The sequence below is a fragment of the Sorex fumeus genome, unplaced genomic scaffold (assembly GCF_029834395.1).
Source record: "Sorex fumeus unplaced genomic scaffold, SorFum_2.1 ptg000240l, whole genome shotgun sequence".
NCBI classification, from domain to species: domain Eukaryota; kingdom Metazoa; phylum Chordata; class Mammalia; order Eulipotyphla; family Soricidae; genus Sorex; species Sorex fumeus.
Genome location: NW_026606297.1, coordinates 4,388,909 through 4,414,565, shown reverse-complemented (window position 1 = coordinate 4,414,565; position 25,657 = coordinate 4,388,909). Strand labels below are relative to the sequence as shown.

At 37.6% G+C, this 25,657-nt stretch overlaps 1 protein-coding gene and 1 non-coding gene across 4 annotated transcripts in view; one reads left to right on the top strand and one right to left on the bottom strand.

Moving 5' to 3' along the window:
* CDH18 (cadherin 18) overlaps nt 1-25,657 on the top strand; it is a 784,408-nt gene that overhangs the window by 450,381 nt on the left and 308,370 nt on the right. The window lies entirely within an intron of this gene.
* LOC130018199 (U6 spliceosomal RNA) lies at nt 23,902-24,008 on the bottom strand. The gene has a single exon (XR_008791503.1). It is a non-coding gene; the product is annotated as a U6 spliceosomal RNA (small nuclear RNA).

The window sequence follows — 25,657 nt, the reverse complement described above, 5'->3', positions numbered from 1 at the left end:
TGATCTTCTATAAACAGAAAACAGATTCCATCAGTCTAGGCTTTTAAAATCCTTCAGTGCCTTCCAAATGTATTGAGATAATTCCAAATCTCTAACGCAGACCAAATGAAAGACTCTGGCCTCTGGACACATTCCCAGATTTTACTATTGCTACTTCTTTTAGTTTTTCTCAGCTCCACGTATTTTTTTTTCTTGTCATTTCCTAGGGGCTGGAGCAATAGAACAGCGGTAGGTCATTTGCCTTGCACACGCTGACTCTGGTTTGATTCCTGTCTATCAGAGAGCCCAACAAGCTACCGAGAGTATCATGCCCACACAGCAAAGCCTGGCAAGCTCCCCGTGGCATATTCAATATCCCAACAACAGTCACAACAAGTACTACAATGGAGACATTACCGGTGCCCTCGAGAAAATCTGTGAACAGCAGGAAAGTGCTACAGTTCTACAGTCATTTCCTAGAAATCTCTAGTATTCCTTTATAGAGCTTTCCATATTAGGACGTTTTAATGATCTGGCTAGGCATTCGCCACTGGATTCTAACTCCTACCATCTAGGTATGATAAATACTGTGTTTACCATGTACTTTAAATTGCAGCCAAGCACAACTTCAGCACTCATCAAGGAAGAGGGATATATATACTTTCAGAGTCTGTGACCATTGTAAGGGAAGGACTGGAATACTTGTGTCCTAGTATCTCTTGTTTCTGGTTATAGCCAAGAGAAATATTTGATACTAAGTATTTTTAAAAAATAGGGCTTTTTTTCCCTCCCCGTCCCAATGAGACCCTGAGTCACTGCCCACGAATGGCCTCTCTGACCTTGATCAAGCTGCTTAATGGTCATGATCCCAGAGACTCAGGAACAAATCTCGGAACCCAGCAGGTTTTGGCAAGAAATCCCATCAGATTTAATTGTTGAAATTTCAGAATTTCAAAATTGCACGGCACTACTGTGGCCACATGACATCCTATGTCATTCATAACCAGCAGTAGAAAACAAATTGTCTAATGTTGCCTTTTCGGCATATCTAAGTGTTGGGGTAAATTCCCAAATAATAATGGTGGGTTTGGTGTCAAAATGTTGATTGTAATCTAAGTATTGAGAGAGTAATTTGGAAATCATCTGCCATACAGGAAGGGACAGGGGGTGCGATGGGGGCATACTGTGGACTTTGGTGGTGGTTAGTGGGCACTGGTGAAGGTACAGGTGTTTCATTGTATGACCGAGACTTAAACCCAAAAGCTTTGTAACTGCTCTCATGATGATTCAATAAATAAAATTTTAAAAAACGGGAAAAAAAGAAAGGCTGAGTTCATGCACAATTCAATCAGCCTAATCAGTGGTTGGATAAATAGCAGTACTCCTACATAAAAAAAAAAAATAGGGCTTTTATAATTACCTGATGAGGAGACAACATGAGGCTGGTTTTTCCAGGGTGAGTCTTGGCTTGTCCATTGCACCCTGGATTTGCTGATCCTGGCAATTGCCCCAAATGTGGGAAACACAACTGCATAGTTTTGGATAGTGGAGGACTGTATTCATGCTCCCTTGCTGTAGGCTGGGATCAGAAAACAAAACAAAAAAAAAATTAGGGACTTTCAGAAGGTGGGAAGATAATTTGGCAGAATGAGCAAAGGTTGTCATTATTCAGCCATGAATATAGTTTTTAAAGGTTGTTAGCACCCAAAAGAGGGGAATGTACCTTACTATGTTAGCACTGATGGCATGTGTGTACATAAACAGAATGATGATGATGGTGTATAATTATGTCAAAGGCTTTTTCTGCACTGATTAAAACAATTTTGGTATTTATCCTTCATCTTTTTAATGGGATGTCTAACACTGTTTGATTTGTATATGATGAAGCATTTGTAAACCCCAAATTTGCCTTTACCTGTTTGACTGTGGTGTTAGGGTTAAGTCGATGATTGACAGATTTATGGCAGGGGTTTGACTACTGAGTCAACTCTATTGCCTTTTATTTCCAAACTTTTTTGATTTTTGATGTGGTCAGTTTCTGCCAACCAATATCAGAATCAATTACTACCAACACAAGAAAAAAAGCATCACAAGTAATGGCCTTTATGAATCCCCTCAGATGCTCAACGTAATATTATATATATATATATGTATATATATATATGTATAATGTACTTGGGAATGGAATTTCTGTAGTAGTTGTATAGTTCTATCTAAAGGTATAAGGTAGTGGGTCTGGGGGTAGCACAGGGGGTAGGGCATTTGCCTTGCACGTGGCTGACCCGGGTTTGATTCCAAGCATCCCGTATGGTCCTTTGAGCACAGCCAGGAGTGATTCCTAAGTGCAGAGCCAGGAGTAATCCCTGTGCAATGCCAGGTGTGACCCAAAAAGCAATAAATAAATAAATAAAATAAAGTTATAACATAGTAACATTTATAAAAGCAATAGGCAATACTAGCAATCACAAGTATATGAAGATAATATGTGCATCTGATGTAAACTCTATTATATGTGCATATATCATATACAACATTGTTTATAAAATATTGTATGTGACTCAATACCTCTGTAAATTATATAGTATGTAGTAAGCTATACATGCATATATTTAATATATTTATGTATGTGCATTGCATATGCTTATCTATTTGTATATGCTACATACACACATATGGTTTCTTTAAAGATTTTAAGCATTTATTTTGTGATTCTAAAATGGGAAAAATTTAACATAGATATATGCTCTCCTCATCATAGCTTGTCGGGTGTGGAGGGGGCTCTCCCAGTATATTAAAATAAACTTGTCTACAAGCTTTAAAATTTTCAAATAATATTTATTACTTACATTTAAAAGTTACAGGTGAGCAAAAGAAGAAAAATATAAATTATTCAAATTCTCACCTTTCAGAACAAATAATGTAACCCATTTAACAGGATCATTTCGAACATACACTTTTGTAACCTGTTTTTTTCACATACTGGAAAAATGCTGAAAAATGATTTACTTTCATGAGGTAAATCTCTTGTTTTTCAGAAATTTTCAAAAAGGTTTAATCATTTGTATTGTGGTTTTGGTTATAAGATATAACAAAGTTGCTTTGTAAAGTTCCTCTTGGAACTGTTTTCCCACTACTGACTATCATAAACTGTAAGTATGAATGCAATATTATTAATCACCAAAGTGTTTGTTAAGTAATTGTAATCACTGCTCATTTTATATGCATTCATTTTTGTGCATCAGTTCATGCCCAGCCCATGGTCACACTTCAAGGAAGTCTGTATCATTAGCACTGGCCCTGACGTTAGCATTGCTTTAGTCTTAGAATTACATTAATGTTCAAACAATTCAGGCTCAAGTCCTTCAGTGATTAAACTCACAAGTAACACTCCCTTTTAGAGCATAGGACATGACGGACATATCCAGGCATGAGTGTTTCTTATCTCCAAAGCAAACTATAACCCTGCAATTTTAAAATGACTACTACACAGAGAAAACCTTTAAAATTACTACTACTACACTGCTGGGCTGGGAAAGAAAGTAGAAAAGGTTCTTTTGAAGGCAGCTTAGATAGAGATGGGACCATCAAGTAAAGAATGCTTGGAAGACTCGCTTGGGATGGGAGATGTGTGCTGGAATTAAACTATAAACTGAACTTGATGACCACTTAATATATGTATTACAAACCACAACACCCAAAAGGCGAGAGAGAGTAAAAGGGAATGTGCCTGCCATAGAGATGGAAAGGGGGTGGCAGGAAGAATACTGGGAACATTGGTGGTGGAGAATGGGCACTGTGGAGGGAAGGGTATTCGAACATTGTTTGACTGAAACGCAAGCATGGAAGTTTGTAAGTCTATAACTATATCTCATGGTGATTCATTATTATTAATAATAATAAACTAATTTTATATATAAAGAATAAAAGAAAAGGCTCTTTTGAGTTCCCCATTGAGACAGTTTCAAAGAAGTTTCAGGGAGTTCAAACTTGCTGATGGTCAGTTTTTCAGCTTGTGCCTCGGATCTATTCCAAGTTAGATGCATAACTATTTATGTATGGGGTGCGTGAACTTCCATTTATTCTACTAATCGTGCAGATATTTTGATTACACAAAATTATCAAAAAAGAAATGGACATCTACTTTGCACATGTCAAAGCGATGGCATATAATAGTCTGGCCAGAAGGTTCTCTTTCTAGATCCAAGCCAACAGCTGAGATGAATCTCTTTACTGGGGATGTTAAGGGTGAGTTTGAATCAATACAAATTATGGTAAATTAGCAGCATCCATTTTTTTCAGTCAAATGAGCATATAAGACAATTTCTGGAATATGCTGTCAGACTAAAATGCTGTAAGAACACATTTCTCTAGTTTGCATATTTTGCATTTTTTTCACTTGAAATATTCTATATTTATCCCAGGAATTCTCATGATATTATAGACGCAAAGTTCAGCAAATATTTTACAAAACTGAATCTGACTTTTTGTCTCAAGTCATCACAGTGATAGCCTCTTGAAAAGTCCGATTCTCCAGCCTGAGCTATAGTTGCTTGGCTACCAGTTCTAGCATCCAAAGTGTAACAGAGTATAGAAGAATTTGAATGTAATAAAGAGGGGTTTAATTTCAACTGTTTGCTTCATAATCCTATTATAAATCAAATGGTAAGTAGCATGTAATTGGTTTTACCAGTAGAATTAGTTCATCATAAGCAGTGAGAAGTAGAAATTCAGTAAGAATGATGTGGGCACAAGCTTCCTCAGCCATTAGCATGTCATAATTCATTAAAAAATAAATGGCACTTTAGCCATTTGTGGGGACTTGCTGTTCCATATGAATTTCAAAAGTCCTTGATCAAAGTCTTTGAAGAATGCCATGGGTATCCTTATTGGGATCACATTGAATCAATGTCTTTGAAGAATGCCATGGGTATCCTTATTGGGATCACATTGAATCCACTTTGGGGAGTATTGTCATTTTGACAATATTAATTTTCCCAATCCATCAACAGGGGATGAGTTTCAATTTCCTCAATCCTCTTTTATTTAATGAAGTAAAATTTTGTAGTTTTCTTTGTACAGATTCTTTACTCCTTAAGTAGGCTGATTCTGAGGTACTTGATTTGCTGAGGCATGATTGTGAACAGGATTTGTTTCTTTATATCACTTTCTTCTCTTTCATTATTTGCATATAGGAAAACCTTGGCCTTTTGGGTACTGATTTTATTGCCAACAACTTTACTATGCAAGTCTAATTATTTCTAGGAGCTCCTTCGTAGAGGTTTTAGGGTTCTCTATAGTATCATGTAATCTGCAAATAGTGAGAGCTTGATTTCTTCCTTTCCTATCTGGATGCCCTTATTAACTTTTTCTTGCCTAACTGCTATGGCAAGAACTTCCAGTACTATGCTGAATAGAAGTGGTAAGACTGGGCATTCTTGTCTTGTACCTGATCTTAGAGGGAAGACTTTAGTTTTTCCCCATTGAGGATAATGCTTGCTGTGGGCTTGTGGTATATGGCTTTGACTATATTGAGGAAAATTCCTTAAATTCCCATTTTGCTGAAAATTTCATCAAAAACAGTTGCTGGATCTTATCAAATTCTTTCTCTGCATCTACTTATATGAACATATGGTTTTATCTTTTCTTTTATTGATACAATGGATTTTTGTTATTTGACCTGTGAATATTAAACCATCTTTGCATCCCTGGGATGAACTCAATTTGGTCGTGGTGTATGAAGCTATTCTTGGGGACAAAAGAAAAAAGATGGAAGGCATTATCTTCCCCAACCTCAATCTGTAATACAAAGTGGTAATAACTAAAACAGCACAGTATTGGAATAAATATAGATAGAGTAATAGACCAATGGGATAGGATTAAATATCTTTATACACATGCTCAAATATATGATCATCTAATCTTTGATAAGGAAGCAAAAAATAAAAAGTGGACAAGGAAAGCCTCTTTAACAAATGGTGCTGGCAAGGAAGCTCAGATAAAGAAGAGAGCACCAAATAAAGGGTGTTGTGAAGACCTTCCCAGGGTGGCAGAGACATGCTAAAAGTAGTCTATAGACCAAACATGATTGCCACTCAATGCCTCTCTGGCAAAACACAGTACCCAAAAGAAGAGAGAGAGAACAAGGAGGAATGCTCTGCCACAGCGGCAGGGTGGTACAGAGGGGGGGGGATAGGGGGAGGGATGCTAGGACCCGTGGTGGGGGAGGATGGGCACTGGTGGAGGGATGGGTACTTGATCATTTTATAACTGAAACCCAAGCACAAAAATTTATAAGTCTATAACTGTACCTCATGGTGTTTCACTAATAAAAAAATGATAAAAAAAAATAGGAGACTAACACCCAAGAGTGGCTGAGATTAGTACCAGGAATTTTACTTCATGACTTGGAGGCCAGCCACACACGCTAGCGGAAAAGGGAGCTCAGATAGAGAAGGGAGCCCCAAATAAAGGGTGTTGGAAGGATACTCCCAGGATGGGAGAAGCATGCTGAAAGTAGATTATAGACCAAACATGATCGCCACCCATTGCCTCTTCTGCAAACCACAACACCCAGTAGGAGAGAGAGAACAAAAGGGAATGCCCTGCAACAGAAGCAGGGTGAGATGGGGAGCATGGGGGGTGGGAGGGATACTGGGATCCGTGGTGGTGGGAAATGGGCACTGGTGGAGGGATGGGTATTTGATCATTGTACAATTGTAACCCAAGCACAAACATTTGTAAGTCTACAACTGTACCTCATGGTGTCTCACTAATAATTTTTTTTAACTGGACAATAAATTTATAAATAAATAAATATTGGCATGGGTCTGGAAAAAAAAAACAAATGGTGCTGGCAAAACTGGAGAGCCAAATGCAAAAAAAACAAACAAACAATGGGCTCAGACCTCTACCTAGTACCATGCACAAATGTCAGATCAAAATGAATTAAAAATCTCAACATCAGGCCAGATTCCATAAGGTACACTGAAGAAAAGGTTGGCAAAACCCTCCACAGCATTCAAGCTAAAGGTATATTCAAAGATGAAATGCCCCTGACCAAGCAAATAGAAACATATGCAAGGCACTGGTTGAACTCTACAAGAAGAAAACATCCAGCCCCATGAGAAAATGGAGCGATGGAATGAACAGAAACTTTCTCAAAGAAAAAATCCAAATGGCCAAAACGCACATGAAAAAAATGCTCCTCACCACTAATTTTCAGGGAGATGAAGATCAAAACAATAATGAGATATCACCTCACACCACAGGGACTGGCAAACATTCAAAAGAACAAAAACAACTGGTGTTGATGAGGATGTGGGGAGAAAGCAAATCTCCTTCACTGCTTGTTGGAATGCCAATTGGTCCAGCCTTTTTCGTAAACAATATGGGCGTTTCTCAAAAAAACTAGAAATCGAGCTTCCATTTGACCCAGCAGTACCACTAATGGGAATATATCCCGGAGATGCAAAAAATACAGTAAAAGTAACATCTACACGTATATATTTATTGCAGCACTGTTTACAGTAGCAGATTTGGAAAAAAACCTTGGTGCCTGAGAACTGCTGACTAGTTAAAGAAACCTTGGTATATCTATACAATGGAGTACTCTGCAGCTGTTAATCACTTATCGCTTAACTTAATTCCTGGATGGTTCTCTGTTCTCTACTTCCGGAAGCTCAAGTGTGAGGGAGATAAACCTGCAGGACATCAAGGAGGATTCGGAACTGGATCCTGAGGAGAATAGTATCATGCTAAGCAAAATGAATCAGAAAGAGAGGGACAGACATAGAATCACTGCATTCATTTGTGGAATATAAAGTAACATAATAGGAGTTTAACACCTAAGGATAGTAGAGATAAGGCCAGCATGATTATGCCATGGCTTGGAAGCCAGTCTCATGTGATGGAGGAAAAGGCAGCTGGAATAGAGAAGGGACCACTAAGTAAATGATGAATGGAGGACTCGCTCGGGATAGTAGATTATCACTGAAAATAGACTATGGACCAAACATGATGTCTGCTTATGACCTGTATTGCAAATCATAATACCTTAGAGAGAAAGAGAGAATGTGTCTACCACATAGGCAGGGTGTGGGAAGGGATGGGGGTGGTTGGAGATATACTGGGAACATTAGTGGTGGATAATGGGCACTGGTGGAGGGGTGGATACTCGAAGATTATATGACTGAAATGTAATCACGAAAGTTTATAAGTCTGTAATTTTTTTAATTTAAACAAATTTAAAAAATAAATGACATTTATTGAGGAAAATATATGTAAGCTATATTTATTAACATTCAAATATTCTGCAAAAAGCTATTGGCAATCATTGGACTTATTTCATAGACAGCTTAAATCTGCTTAATTTTTTTGCTTTCCAAACTTATCAATACACTTTATGTTCTTTCCTTGCTCATTTTCTAATACCTTACTAAATAAGTTTCAAGGAACCCTGATGGACTTTTACCTTACTTTTTGATGTGGCCTTAGGTTCTAGCTCAGGTCACAAAAAAAAAAAATGTTCTCTTGATTTATCTTCTAAGTTTCACTTTCCTCAGAGATGTCACTATGTGGCGGTGGCATTATTTAATCATCCGAAAGAAAAGATTCTTAGTAATAATGACAAGAACTAAAGAACTACTATTAAAATTAAGAGTAGTTATTAAATTTAAGTTTGTGCTAACAAGTAGTAGTTCAGAGTGGGTTTGCTCTTGCTTTCAACTCTGAATGACTTCATGGGACCTCAGAAAAAGCACAGGTCTGAGGGGTTCAGTCATGCTTCTCCCACATGTGAACCCTATTTAATCCCTGAAACCTTAGGTTCTCCATTGTATCACAGATAGTGGCCTTGGATGCCTGGGTGGAGCTGGTGATCCATGGCAGAGCTTAAGTAGCATCCTATGTTAGGGCTAATACTGAATTGTCTGGCCTAGTAACAAAGCTTCTCCGGGCATAGCCTCTAGACCTCTGAGCACTGTTTGGAAGAACCTTGCCCCATGATATTTATAATTTCATGCATGGAAATCATGGATGCCCATATATTTTGTATGCGGTACGTATTTTGATCTTCAACTCTCATGATACACTGATGATTCTTTTTAGAAGACATATGGGATATTTTCTTAAAATATTTTATTTCATTTATATCTCTAATGTTTAAACTATTGGATTTCTATATCCTGGCTATCGTACTAAGTGCTGTAATGAACACAGGGGTGCATATATTTGTATTTGGGAGATACATGTAAAGGGCTGGAGCGATAGCACAGCGGTAGGGCGTTTGCCTTGCACACAGCCAACATGGCCGACCCGAGTTCGATTCCTCTGCCCCTCTCGGAGAGCCGGGCAAGCTACTGAGAGTATCTCGCCCACACGGCAGAGCCTGGCAAGCCACCCGTGATGTATTCAATATGCCAAACACAGTAACAACAAAGTCTCCAATGGAGACGTTACTGGGCCCGCTCAAGCAAATCGATGAACAACAGGAGGACAGTGACAGTGATGTTAAGTAGAATCATGGGGTTGTTTGGGAGTTCTATTTGCTTTTTAAAGAAATCCCTATTTTGGAGCCAGAAAGAGAGGGACAGACCTAGAAAGACTGCACTCATCTGGGGAATATAAAGTAACAGGATGGAAGTCAAACACCCAAGAATAGTTTAGATAAGTACCGGAAGTCTGCTCCATGGCTTGGAAGCCAGCAGCACATGCTAAGGGGGGAAAAGGCAGCTCAGATATTGAAAGGAATACCAAGTAAAAGATGTTTTGAGGACTCACTCGGGATGCGAGATGCATGCAAAAAGTAGACTATAGACGGGACACGATGGCCACTCAATACCTCTATTGCAAACTATAACACCCTAAAGGCAGGGAATGCCCTGCCACAGAGGCGGGGTGGGGGTGGGTGCTGGGAGGACTACTGGGTTCATTGGTGGTGGAAAATGGGCACTGGTGGAAGGATGGGTACTTGATCATTGTATAACTGAAACTGAAGCATTAAAGTTTGTAAGTCTACAACTGTACCTCATGGTGTTTCACTAAAAAACAAAAAGGAGAGAGAAAGAAATGCCCATTTTCTCTTCTACAGAGACAGAAATAGATGACGTTCCTCCAATGCTGACTGATGGCCTTTTTTTTATCACATCCCTAACATCACTGTTTTTTTTGCCCTATCTTTTTTGATATACCCCATCCTCACTGGAGTGAAATTATATTTCATTGCTTGGATTTGCAATTCTTTCATAAAAATTTCATAAACACTTTTTAACATATTTGCTAGTCATCTACTTTAGGGATGTTAATCTCTTGCCAATTTCTGATAAAATTCTTGATTTTTTTGTTTTATTGAGCTTATTAAGCATGTATTGAATGTTGAATTTTTATTTGATATATGTGTGACAATGTTTTCTCCCATCCAGTAAATTATCTTTCTTACTTTAGACTGAGTTTCTTTGGTCATAGAAGCACTTTTAACTTTTGATGTATTTCTACTTGTTTTTTTTTTGTTCTGTTATCTGTTTCTCTGGACTCAAGTGATTGGACCCAAAAACCTGTTAAATATCAACAAATGGAGGAAATATAACTGTGAGAAAGAAAGAAATTCTACAACATCGTTGGAACTGGTGTGAAAATAAATAAATAAATAATAAATGAAAGAAATCAGAGGGAGAAGAAAAAATGCTAGATTAGCTCAATCATATAGTAAGGCAACAGGAATAGACAGTATTCAATAATGGCAAACCCCTGGTCTTGGATTACAAAAGCAGTTATCAAACGGGAAAATTGAGAAGAAATGAAGCCCAAACTAGAATGGAAATAGAAACAATGGTGAGAGTCATGGGCATTTTGAACACAATACCAAAAATTATATGATATTGTATACATATAAATTTATATGTACCATATGAATGTGTATACAATACAATATACGTTAAAATTCTTATAATAAAAACAAAAGTTATTAAAAATTAAAACTGGAAAAGTATTGAATTCATATCATCAGTTTATTTGAAACAATAACTCGGAAACTACAATTTATTTCAATATTGGAATTTTAAACTTTTCAGTATCAATATTAGTAGAATTGTGTAAGATTTGATGGGTAGCCAAACTACAATATGACTCTGTAGCACTGTTCTCCCGTTGTTCATCAATTTTCTCGAGTGGGCACCAGTAACTTCTCACAACAAATTGTTTGACTTGTTGTTACTGTTTTTGGCTTATTGAATATGTCAGGAGAGCTTGCCACGCTTTGCTGTGCAGGCGAGATACTCTAGGTAGCTTGCAGGGCTCTCCAAGAGGGGCGGAGGAATCGAACCCAGGTCAGTCGCATGCAAGGCAAACACACTACCTGCTCTGCTATTGCTCCAACCCCAAACTAAAACATATATTGTTAAAATATCATAATTTTCAGGGAGCCAGAATAATAGTCGAGAGGTTAGGATGTGAGCCTTGAACTCAGGTGATCTAGGTTTGGTTCTAACACTTGAGTCCCATCAGGTGATTTCTGAATGGAAAATCAGGAATAAACCCTGAGCACTACAGGGTATGACCTTAAAGACAAAAACAAGGGGAAAATGTTTATATATATATATATATATTTTTATATAAAATTTAACTATTATTAACTATTATAAACTATTATGTTATTATAATAATATGCATTTATATTTTTAGAGTGGAATATCAATCTTATCATACACTTAAAAACTAATAATACCAGACACCCAACAAATGGAGGTAAATAATAAATATTCCATATGTGACCCTTAGGCAATTCGGTGCTTACATGGAAATTATATAGCAAAGTTTCTGCACTGAAAACTAAGATTTTTCAACAATTTCTATACTATTTATTTATTCATAAAAAACGCTGTCACCGGGGTTTGCTGGATTACATCTTTTTAATTTTTAATATTTATAAACACCGTGTATTTTAACTCTTGGTATGGTCTTTTTTTGTTGTTGTTGTTCTTTGGGTCAGACTCAGCAATGCTCAAGTGTTACTCCTGGCTCTGAACACAGGAACTACTCTTGGCAGTGCTTGGGGGACCATATGGGATGCTGGGGATTGAACATGGGTTGACTGCATGCAAGGCAAATGCCCTACCCACTGTACTATTGCTCCAGCCTCTCTTGGTATGATCTTATATGTGAAAATATGCACCTAGGACTTTCTGGGTCCTAGGTAAGTAAGGTGTTTGTCTAATTTGAAAGCTAAATGTGATTTTTCACTTCATTTTCTATTGATAGTGGCCTACATATTTCTTTAAAATAGTAAACCATTCAAAAATTGTAAATAAAATATAGCAAATAATGTATATACTATATATAATTATATTATCATTATATTATATATACTATATGTTAAATATTAATCATGATCACAACCATCCTGTTATTCATCGATTGCCTCAAGAAAGCCTCAGTAATGTCTCCTTCATCCTAGCCCTGAGATTACTTTAAAAAGTGCCATATTCATGGCTCTCTCAGGGTTAGGAGAATGAGACCCATCATTGTTACTGGTATTTGGCATACTGGGTACGCCACGGGGAGTTTGCCAGACTCTGCCATGTGGGCAGGTTACATTCGGTAGCCTGCCAGTTTGTCCAAAGTAAGAATGAGATAATAAGATGTCGCTTCTGAGAGCTGGGTTTTATAGTCTCTGGGTCTTGGCCGTTGATGGGATTACACAGCGCCAGGGGGCCAGTTGGTGGGTGTGACCCCCGCCTACTGGAATATGGAGGATCTGGGTGGAGGATGCAAAGCCCTGATCCGAGTAGGCTTAGAGATCTCAGGCCCGGGACCCGCATGCCTTTGTTCCTCTGCCGGTACCTTCAGGTGTGTGGAGAGTGTTCTCAGCATGGTGGTGGCTGGTTCTGGAGGTCTTCAGCTGCCGGAGCCCTGGTCGGGGCGGGGAGGGAAACTCAACTCGCTTCCCTCCAAGGGGTCCCAGCGAGGACAGCCAGGCGTGGGGGCAAGAGACTCTGCGCTGTTCTCTTCCGGGAGCTGGGTTTTATAGTCTCTGAGTCTTGGCCATTGGTGGGATTACACGGCACTAAGGGGGCCATTTGGTGGGTGTGACCCCCGCCTACTGGAATATGGAGGATCTGGGTGGAGGATGCTCAGCCCCGATCCAAGCAGGCTTGGAGATCTCAGCCCTGGGATTAATATTATTAATATATAATATAATATATTATAATTAATATATAATATAATACATCAGGTAGGGCATTTGCTTTGCACACAGTCAACATAGCCAACCTGAGTTCGATTCCTCTGCCCCTCTCAGAGAGCCCGGCAAGCTAATGAGTGTATCTCACCCGCACAGCAAAGCCTGGCAAGCTACCCATTACATATTCGATACGCCAAACACAGTAACAAGTGTCACAATGGAGACATTACTGGGCCTGCTCAAACAAATCGATAAACAACGTGAGGACGGTGACAGTGACATTGTAATATAATATATAATTAATATTATATTGATATAATTATATATATATATGCAGAGGAACCCAGGTGTCCGGGACCCGGTATTGAGATCTCCATCTCTAAGCCTGGTCAGTTCGGAACTGGGCCTTCTCCTCCCAGATCCCCCATCTTCCAGTAGCTAGACAGTTACACTCACCAACTGCCATGTGTAACGGTGTGTAATGGCCAGGATCCAGAGACTATAAAACCAAGCCCCCCAGAAAAGAACAATGCAGTCTCCTGGCTGTCCTCACTGGGGTCCCTTGGAGAAGGGTGGGTTAAGTTTTCCTCTGTGCCCCAAGCAGAGCCCCGACAGCTAAAGACCTCTGAGACCCAGCCACAGCCATGCTAAGACCACTTTCCACACGTTCGGACAAATCTCAAGCATGAAGGAACCTGAAGAGCAATCCAGGTGTGCAGGAACTGGGTCTGAGATCTCCAAGTCTGCTCGGTTTGGTACTGGGTTTCCTCCACCCAGATTCCCCCACCTTCCAGTAGCTAGACAGTTACACCCACCAACTGCTGTTGTAACCCCATCAACGGCCAGGATCCAGAGACTATAAAACTTAGCTTCCGCAAATGCGGCTTTTCGACGTCTGATCGTCTAGTTCTCACTCTCAGAGAAACCAGCAGGCTACTGAGCGTATCCTGCCTGCTCATATGGCTAACTGAGAACACCTGTAAAGGTGATTAGAGGCTGCCCCAAAAGCCTCCATCCCTCTCGGAGAGCCCGGCAAGCTACTGACAGTATCTCGCCCACACGGCAGAGTCTGGCAAGCTTTCCGTGGCATATTCGAAATGCCAAAAACAGTAACAATGATGATCCTCATTCCGCTGACCCTGAAAGAATTCCCATTATGCCATCGAGCTACAGTGGCACGTGACAGGGACCAATGGAGACGTTACTGGCACACACTTGAGCAAATCGATGAACAAGGTGATAGTGATAGTGAATGTATATACTATATATAGCATAGTATATCTATGCCTATATTCCATGGGCTGGAGCGATAGCACAGCGGTAGGGCGTTTGCCTTGCACGCAGCCAACATGGCCGACCCGAGTTCGATTCCTCCGCCCCTCTCGGAGAGCCCGGCAAGCTACCGAGAGTATCTCGCCCGCACGGCAGAGCCTGGCAAGCTCCCCGTGACGTATTCAATATGCCAAACACAGTAACAACAAAGTCTCCAATGAAGACGTTACTGGGCCCACTCGAGCAAATCGATGAACAACGGGAGGGCCTTTACCTTTACTATATATATTATATTTCAAAGTACAGGGTCTGAATTATAGTACAGTGGGTAAGATGCCTGCCTTGCATGAAACTGGCCCAGGTTTGATGCCAGGTATCTCATATGGTTCCCTGCATTGCCCCAGGAGTGATCCTGAGTACAGAATCATGATCAAGAATTGAGCATAGCTGGTGTATCCTCGCCCTCCCCAAAAATACACATGCTTTTAAACACATAACATTTGACAGCTAATATATTTCATATGTTTTTATTTAGTATGTCATGAGTTTTACATTTATTTTTTTTTCATGACATTTGTTTTAATTTTTGATGTATTATTTGTAGTTAGTTTGATACATTCATCTTTTAAATATATGTAAATAATAAATTTAAAAAAAACTTTAACTTTATGGTTGCTTTTACAATTTCTCTTAGAATAAAAAGTGATTTAGTTTGTTCAGTGTGTATTCCATAAATTAAAAAAAGTAACTGATTTTTATACTAGCTTTTATTTTAATAGTAGTTAGTAGTAATAATTCTTTTTAATCTTAAAAATAATTGATGGTATGTATTAATTTTTAAACTCTCCTTGATATGAATGAGAACTGCATGATATTGTTACTTGAAGAAATAATTAAAATTAATATTTTCCTAGTGATGAATGCAAAATATTTGTTGTCTTACATAGCATGGTATTATTTTTCAATGATTCTATTGGTATCTACCCATTGACAGAAATTATTGACGTATATGCATGTTATAAAAAGAAAGCTAATATGAATAATATTCTTTGGTTTTTGAATTAGTTATGTATTGCACATGCAAATTATGCTGCATCCTAACAATGCATATCCATAAGTAAAGTAGCTTTTCTTCCCTGCAGGTCAGGTAAAATAGTAAAGATCTGAGATCTGTGAAGTAGTGTCTTAGAAATTCAAAGATTCTAGTTTTCCTCCCAGGAAGGCATTACTCTTCTATTTGTATTGATTTCACGTAGATAAAGTAAGATTAGAAGCGGTGAATTCATGTTTATCCACAGTGAACCATGCTTCTTTCTTTTCATTGTGATTGCCTGTGAAACATTTGGGGTTCATCAGAGGACCGTGGAGGTTACAGGTGAGGAAAGAGCTGTAACAGGGAAATATCTAGGGTCAAATTCATTTTCTCCTATTCTCCAACTTATGTCACCCAGAAACTCAACTTTATAAGAGCTGGAAATATGCTTTCAGTTGGTAAGCCCCTGGTAACCGAAGGTTAGCATTTGCTATATCGCCCCTGTATGTAGTTCATCCTCATTACACCTAATTACCTGTCCAATGCTAATGATATTGCTAAGGTATCGACTTCATTGAGGCTCGGAATGGTTAGAGTTTAAATGTGTACTTCCAGAGTCAGGTTACTCTAGATTTGCACTATTTGTCCCCACCCCTGACTTAAATTTCAGTCTCTTTTTTTTTCTATTTCTTCTTCTTTAAACTCAGGGTCTATGTATTTATGAAGACGAGATAAAGGTCAATAATTTACAGTGCTGACTGAAGAGTGATTGAATAGTAACTCCAAATATTATAAACAATCTAGAAAATATTTTTCTCACTCTTATAGTTTCCTTATAAAACTATAGGTGAGAAAATTTCTCTACATTTTTTCCTAAAATAAAACTCAAAATAAATGAGCACAGTTATTAGCAATGTAATATACTTTTAAAAACAAAAACAAACAAACCAAAAAAAAAAAACAAACCTTTCAGTTCCTGCTCTTGTCTGTTATGTTGACAGTTTTAAATCAGTGTGAACACACCAAGGTTATCCTAATTTATAAATAATAAAAGCATCTTATCTTACTTTTATCATGCTTATTGATTGTTGTTTCTTTTTTATGTCATTGATTGCTTTGCTTTAAAATATTTTTAGAAGTGTGCCTTGAAGAGAAATCTGAGTTCAAAGATTTTAAAAGCATTTTTTATTTCTTTAAGCACCGTGGTTTACAATGTTTTTCATGATCATTTGTTACCGGCATTTAATATTCCAGTACCAATCCCACCACCCCTATCACTTTCCCTCCACCATTGTCCCATTTTCCATCAATCACTCAAGACTGTTTCTGTAGAATGTCCACCATAATTTATTTTATATTTCTCATTACCTCTAAATGGCAAATGATATGATTTTTAAAAAGCTTCAATAAAATAAAATTTGTGAAAATTGTATCTTACCGAAGAAATATTAAGTCCTTGTCTGAGGGTTCACTAAGTAGTTGAACTGTTGCTAGTTGAACCTTTTCTGTCAGTGTTTTCATTCATCAAGTTTACTTAACTCCTATGTTACATCCTGTCCAATCTGGGATGTTACTATTGTAGATTTCAGAGATATCACGCCAGAAAACTCAGAATATCTAAGAGGGCAGAGAGCTTATGTGGCCCCTATGAAGTAACCTGGGTATGTCTGCCAGGCTTCTGTAAGTATTTGGATGTAGGGGGAAGCTGTCCACCCTACTTCGAGAAGGCTTTCCGTTTTTAGCCAAACAAAACAAAACAAAACATGAACACAGTGTACCTGAAAATTTATTCAGTTTGACATATCTGTGGAGCTCAGTCATGAAGCAGTAGAGCCTGGCACTAGGCATGGTGGCAGCTGTTGGGGTGCAATAAACTTAAAGATGTTGTTTTAAATCATTTTGTTGTTGGGGCAGGGAGGTAATACGGATGGAAGAGCACTTGTCTTCCATGCAGTTGACCTGGGTTCTTCACTGGCACCCCAGAGAAATCCCGAGCTCTGCCAGGAATGATGTCTGTGCACAGTCAGTTGTAGTTTCTCCAAAAACCACAGAAAAATAGTTTTGTTGTATTGTTATTACATATGTACCTGTTAATGAACTTCCAGGTTGCCTCAAAGTCTTGGTTCTAGTGAATAATATAAATAGCAAAATAAACAAACTAAAACCACAGAGATAGAAAAGAAAAAATATGACATAAAGATAGCATAGAAGAAAAAGAAATATAATAGAAATAGTAAAAAAGAAAAATGACATGACATGTAAAAAGTGAAAGGGAAAGGATATGAAGATTTGTTAAAATTAATAATCCCCCCAAAAAATCAAAGTCAAAGTCACAAAAAAGACATTATTTCATATATGTTAGGGTGGTTATTATAGCACTGTAGCACTGTCCTCCCGTTGTTCATTGATTTGCTTGAGTAGGGACAAGTAACGTCTCCATTGTGAGACTTGTTGTTACTGTTTTTGGCATATCGAATAAGTCACGAGTAGCATGCCAGGCTTTGCCGTGTGGGCGGGATACTCTCGGTAGCTTGCCAGGCTCTCCAAGAGGGGCAGAGGAATCAAACCCGGCTCAGCTGTGTGCAAAGCAAATGCCCTATCTGCTGTGCAATTTATATCAAGAATAATTATAGAAAAGGAAATTTTGGTACAATATTATAGGAATGCAAATTTGTACAGCTGATAAGAGAAATGTGGAGAAAAAGGAATGTCAGATTCTAACATACCAGCTTTTGTGCATATATTCCAAATAATTTATATAAATATATTGGAGAGATATTACATTCATTTTTATTTTATTTGTTCTGAATTATCTATAGTGAGTACCAGTTTCCTTTAATTATTTTCCTAACCTTATAAATACTCAAGACATTTTATTATTCTTTCAAAAAAACACCTAATTGACTTTGTTAGTTTTCCATACAGTTTCTTGATTAAATTTAGTTCTTTTGCTAGCTTTTTAGATGAGTAACAGATCACAAATTTTAATACACTTTTAAAATGTTAAGTATTGAAATAAGTTTACATGGGAGAACGATTAGTAATATTTGTTTTATTATTATTCAGTTAAAAACATTTGGGGTCAGAGAGTAACGTCAGCGAAATGCTCTATCGCATATATAGTTTCAGTCTCCAACCCCAAAAAAGTTCCCCCAAACCCTCACCTTGAGGAGGGATTCCTGAACAGAGACAGAAGCAATCCCTGAGCACTAGTTACTGTGGCCCAGAACACAATCAAAGCAAAAAAAAATGTTATATATACTGAAACAAAGTTGGAACAAATACAGCTCTTTGACTTTTGAAAATTTCTTTAGATAGATTTTTCTATTTTAGAAGTCCAAGAATTAGCCTCAGAAAGTGCCAAATGCTTCTGGATACTGTTTCCCAACGATCTGAAACACTCAGATGAGATGAAGCCTGGGGACAGTCTTAATCCCCTAGTTTCTGGTCCATGTTCTGTGTTTCACCTACTGCACAAACAAGATCCCTGGCTCCCCTAAGCTTCTGTTTATATTTTATGCTTATGGTGGTTGCTGTGTTTTCCTTAGTCATGACAGTTGTTTCTTAGTGAACTCAAAACCAAAACTTAGTGAACTTAGTGAACTTAGTGAACTCAAAAAAATACTTAGTGAACTCAAAACCAAAACTGAAATCAAAATCAAAACCAAAACCCATAACAGAGTTGAGTTTCTGTCTTCAAAACAAACCAGTAAATAAAATAAAAATGCTAGGCTCACTAGAATTCTTAGTCACGTTAAGTATGTGGAGATTGATTTCAGTGTTGAATTTTTGGTTACAGGTTTACAGATTTTTTTACATTCACACATTTCTTAGCCCAATCTCTGGAAAAATAGAAGCATAAGCCAAGGTACATTTCACATTTTAATCGGAATTTTTTATCTAGTCAGTGAACACGAGAGAAATATTTTGAACTAATTTTGCCTAATACACCTAGCTCCGTTGATAAATTCTGCTGCTACTATCAAAATTGAACTTAAAAAAGAAGGATTTATGTTTCTAGACTCTTATCTTAGTGTCATTTCTATAATTGCCATCACAACACTAATTTATACGATGTAGAAATTTACTCAATATTTTTTTTAACTTTTGCAAGTTCCAGACTTTAATAAAATACAATTTTACCATTAGTGTACTGGACAGAGCATCCATGACACTTGATAATACAATAGATGGGAATTGCAGTTTTTAGTATTATTTTTGTTTACTTATTCATCATTGTTCTTTATAGTGTTACAAAATCTCAGAGGTATATGACTTCCAACCTCTGTGCAAATTTCAGCACTCTCAGCACTAAAACCCCCATGCCATCCTGCACCCTAAGGATCTGTATAATTGTTTCTCTTATTTCTTCCCTTCTTCCCAGCTAGTACTAATATTCTTAGATAGTCTAAGAAATCATTTTGTTGTTTTCTGTCCAGATTGCTTTTTTCATATTATGCATATGAATGAGACCATTAGTTTTTATTAAAACTATTATATATTTATAAACTTATTTATATGATACTTATGATTTTAATTTATATTTTATCAATTTATTTTTATATATTATATAAAGTTAATATAATTATGCTATATTATATGGTATATAATCATTAATTTATATGACCTATTTATATGAATTTAAAAGTCTGAGATATTTCACTAACACTTCAAGACCCATCGGATTTAGGGATGGAGAGATAGAATAGAAGTCAAGGCACATGCCTAGCTTGTAGGCAAAATACTGGGTCAGAGAGATCATACAGATGGCAGAGCACTTTAATAAAATTGTATTTTATTAAAGTCTGGAACTTGCAAAAGTTAAAAAAAAATATTGAGTAAATTTCTACATCATAGAAATTAGTGTTGCGATGGCAATTATAGAAACGACACTAAGATAAGAGTCTAGAAACATAAATCCTTCTTAAGTTTAATTTTGATAGTAGTAGCAGAATTTATCAACGGAGCTAGCTGACTCAAATTCACTCCTTGTACAGTACTTTGTGGTCTGGGTATCACCCTACGTGATTGCCTAAGGGATCCAGGACTAACCCAGTACATTACCGAATGTGTGCCCAAAACAAAAACTTAACAAACACAAAATACCCATTGACTCACTGTGGCATTACATAATTTCTCTGAAATAACCAACACTAGAAGACTATGAGCTCTAATGGGTTTGTCTCTGTAGGTCTCTGAGCTCCTTTTGGAGACCCCTGAGCACCTCTGGTGTCCAAACTGATCACGGTTCTCCCGTTGTTCATCTATTTGCTCGAGCGGACCCAGTAACGTCTCCAAGATGAGAATTGTTGTTACTGTGTTTGGCATATCGAGTACATAACGGGTAGCTTGCCAGGCTTTGCCGTGCGGGCGAGATACTCTTGGGAGCTTGCTGGGCTCTCCAAGAGGGGTGGAGGAATCGAACTCGGCTTGGCCATAGTGGCTGCATGCAAGGCAAACGGCCGTCTGCTGTGCTATCGCTCCAGTCCTGTCCAAACTGATGTCTGATGTTATTTCTTTCTTATCTCTGAGCAGTATTCCACTGTGTGTATGCACCATAGGGGACTTTTTGTTATTGTTTTTTTTTTTTTAATCCAATGATCTGATCTTGGATATTTGGGTTGTTTCCAGATTTGGGCTGTTGTGAATTGTGTGCACTGAACATAAAAGTGCAGATGGCTTTTCTAAGTTGAGTATTTGGACCTGTGGAGTAGATGCCCAGAAGTGGAATATCTGGGTCATATGGTAACTAAATTCTTAGTGTCTTTTTTTTAATAAGTGTTCTATTTAAAAGGTTTTATAGGGCGTTTGCCTTGCACGCAACGCACATGGCCGACCTGAGTTCGATTCCTCTGCCCCTCTCGGAGAGCCCGGCAAGCTACCGAGAGTATCTCGCCCGCACGGCAGAGTCTGGCAAGCTCCTCGTGATGTAGTCGATATGCCAAACACAGTAACAACAAAGTCTCCAATGGAGACGTTACTGGGCCCGCTCGAGCAAATCGACTAACAACAGGAGTGCCTTTACCTTTATCTTTTTAATTATTTTTATACATAGGGTAACACGAACATTATGGTATTAATATTTATGGTTTTGATGTGCAAAGTTACTACACTGCACCACCACCAACCTGCCAAATATGCTCCAAATTCCCTAGTTTCACTTCCTCCTGCTGCTTCCTTCCCTCTCTGTCTGTCCTCTTACAGTTTGGTAACCTGAGTTTTGCAATCCAACCCCAAGATTTTGTCGTGTTTTATGCTCTATGTCCCGCTTGCTTAGTCTCCTTTACCTAAGAATATGTGAGAGGAGTGAGAATCCTTCTTTTGTCCATATTTCGATTGGTTTATTTGGAGTTTTTGTCATTGAGTTTTGCAAAATCTTTATGCATTTCATATATTAACCCCTTGCCAGATGTATGATGTGAAAATGCTTTATCCCATTGCTAGATCACTATTTGGGGTCGTGGTGATTGTCTCTTGGATTGTTCTAGAGCTTCTAACTTGTTGCAGTTCCACTTGCATATTCTTGCTTCTGTTTCCCTGGTCTTTTGAGTTTAGCTGCCAGATATAGATCTCTGATATAGGGTCCCTCATTGTATTACTTAGGTGTTCCTCTGTGTGTTTTATTGTTTTGAGGCTAATAGCCAAGTCTTTAATTAGTCTGCATGGATGTGTGTGTGTGTGTGTGTGTGTGTGTATGTTGCCAGATATCATTATTTAAAAAGAATATTTAAATGCAAATCATTTGTCACCACAAAGAATGCTATTGTTTTGGGTGTAGAGTCATACCCAATGGTAATGAGGGACTATTTCAGGCTCCATAGACATAGGTGACCCTTGGAGGTTTTCAGAAGACCATGTGTTACTATGGGTTCAAACCATGCTTACTAGTCTTTAAGGCAAGTTCCTTAAAACCAAAAGTTCCTATTCTCCATAAAAGTAGGCTTTTGTTTTGCTTTTATTTAAAGTATTCAAGAATCATTTTAATTCAAATTAAACTTGGTGGAAGGTACAGGAAGACTGTTTATTAAGAATTTTTTTCCTCCAAAAAGGGCAAAGAATGTGAAGGTTTGTACTGACTTAGGACAAAAATAAGTGACTTGGAATTAAAAAAAAAGAGTAGCTGATGAAAATGATATGGGTGATATGGTATTCTTTATTTTTTGCATTTCAGATTATTGTACATTATAGAAAGATATTTAAAAATTTTAGTTGAGAAGTCAATGAAAAGTTTTATTTTCTATTACCCATAAACTTTCCTTTTTAGATTCAGTAGTTAGTTCTTTGTTTTCTAAAAACTATTTCTAATATTTCTTCAGTATTTTATTACTTTCCACAATTTCTTGTCCTTCCTTCCTTCCTTCCTTCCTTCCTTCCTTCCTTCCTTCCTTCTTTCCTTCCATCCATCCATCCTTTCTTCCTTTCTTCCTTTCTTCCTTTCTTCCTTTCTTTCTTCCTTTCCTCAGTCCAATAACTCTATCAACATCTTAATACTAGTATTTTTGTATGGACACAGTATGGACACTAGTTATTTTTGTATGGATACCATTGATGCTTATAGGGCTCTCCTGGGAAGCATCTTGCCACAGATTCAGACTATAGCACTCAGGCCAGATTAATCACTCCTAATCCTAGCAGGATCTGAATCTAGTTAATACTTTTTGGATCATGACAGCATTTATCCATGACCAAGCTCTTAACTTATAGCTAAGCATTATGGCACGGTGGCCAGGCCCATCTCAATGCCAGGGTAGCGCATAGCTTACCACTTGCTCTGGTTCCATCCAGTCCCTCATCAGGATCCTGCATTTGGGGCGCTAGGAAGTAAGGGTAGCTGAGGCTTAGGTTGAGAGAACAGATTCCCAGGAGGAAAATATTTTTTATAGTCAAATAACTCTCAAAAGCATAGTATTTACTGTCTTCTTGTGTCCATACAAAAAGGACATTGCTCTGAATAAACTATGCAAAGGACTTAGGGAGAAGAGAAAAACAATATTTACAAGTCAACAGAGCACAAAGAAAGAAGTTACAAATAAACACAGAGGAATGGGAGCACTGTGATGAGAGCAACCCAATAAACCTAAACTACCTGAGGATATGCAGGAAGGACAAAATAGTGTTATCCTACACTTTCTTTCTTTCCTCCATCCTTCCCTCCCTTCCTCTCTTCCTCCCTCCCTCCCTCCCTCCTTTCCCTTCCCTTCCCTTCTCTTCCCTTCCTTTCCTTTCCCTTCCCTTCCCTTCCCTTCCCTTCCCTTCCCTTCCCTTCCCTTCCCTTCCCTTCCCTTCCCTTCCCTTCCCTTCCCCTTCCTTCCTTCCTTCCTTCCTTCCTTCCTTCCTTCCTTCCTTCCTTCCTTCCTTCCTTCCTTCCTTCTCAGTATTCCTTATAAATCAAATCATTTAGGGTTTTCAAGATAGTGAATGTGACCACCATTTAGTAACTGACTGATCTGGTCTAGGTTTCACAAATTTATGTGTTTTCCTTGCCCATGAGTTATGCTAATTTTCTCTATATCATTTCAATTTTATTGTATGTGCTGCCAAAGTGAGCACTGGTCTAGTTTTGTTAAGTGGTTATATAATACTCCATATATTTTGTTATATATATACTTTTTAAAATATCCATGAAAACATAGTGTATTTTAATTTGCATTTAATACATTATGAAATACAAGTTGAAATAGTATTCTTTATTTATTCTCCAAATTTCTGTATGTAGCTATTTTTAAAAATGCACAGAAGCCAGAGATATAGTAGGAAAAAGATAAACTAAGTTAATGAAGGATTAAGGCAGATAGTAATTCAATAAGAAAAATAGCAATACATGAACACACATTGCCATATAAGTGTGTGTATGTGTGTCTGTATGTGTGTCTGTTAGTCTGTGTATATGTATGTGCAATACAGCTATATATATGAGTATTAGAATATGTGAGTTTAAGAATAAGTAAGACAGTCCTTTAATATGATCTTACCTAAGGGAGTATTGTAAGTTGTATCAATGACTCATTCAGCCTTGATTCTAAACTGGTCTTGTGACTCAGCTTTGATTTTAAGCTAATCCCAGCTTAAAACCCCAGGTTATGACTAATGCAATGCAGGAAGGCTGGTTTTGTGTGACTTCTAAGCCAAAGTCCCCAAAGACAATGTCATTTTTCTTTTAGATGTCTCAGGACTCTCTCTGGGACGTGTTAGAGAACATATATCTGTATACATATATTGCATGCACAGGAGGAATATATAGTCTTTTCTATAACATAAACACTTATACTACAGCACTTTTACTTAATAACAATCTAGAAGTCTCTTAATTCCTTATTTGTATTTATTTTCCTGCTGGAAATTTTTCTTGTTTTTTTTCTTTTTTTTAGGGGGGGAGGCAATTAATTCAGTGTGTTTGATTTCAAAGCAGATCAATTCTCAATATGTATATTGAGAAATTACTGTTCACCAAACACTATGCTGAATATACAATAAACATCATTTTATTCAATCATGCTAATTGTATAAAATATTAATCATGAAAACCAGAGTAATTTATTAATTTGTCAAATATTAAATTATGACATATTCCATGACAGGACACAGTCTTGTTGGTGTGAAGTGCCAGAATATCTTAAGTAGATTTGTTTTTTCATTGAAAAGATAAAACAGTAAATAGTCTGACATGTCCTGGTAATTGTTAAGGAGCCACTGAAAGTAAGAAAGTGATAAAGAGAATACTGGGTCAAGAATATTTTATTGGTATGGTAGAGAATTTATTAGCTAATGACTTTTACAAAAACATGAAGGCAGAGTGAAAGAAACTCAGCAAGAACATCACACACACATGAGACACAAGTTGCACATCTTGAAGCAAGATTCTCACTTTGAATACGTGGATCGATAGAAAAGGAAGGTAGAGAGGCAGTATATATCTTTGCTCTGCTAGAAAAAAATGATGGAAGCATGAAGAAAGAATGTACTTTTTTTTTCCTTATTAAAAAAAAAAATCCCACCTACCTACCAGACCTCGGAGTTTAGCTGAAATCTGATGTTTTTAATCTGCTAAACTTCTGAGTTTAGGGTTGATCTTTATGCAATATAGAATCATTCACAGCTTCTCATTGACTGGTGGAAGAAATTATATTCAGGCACTGAAAAGGTACCGCAATAATTGTAAAACTTTGAATGTAAACTGAAGAAGAAGCCATTATCACAAG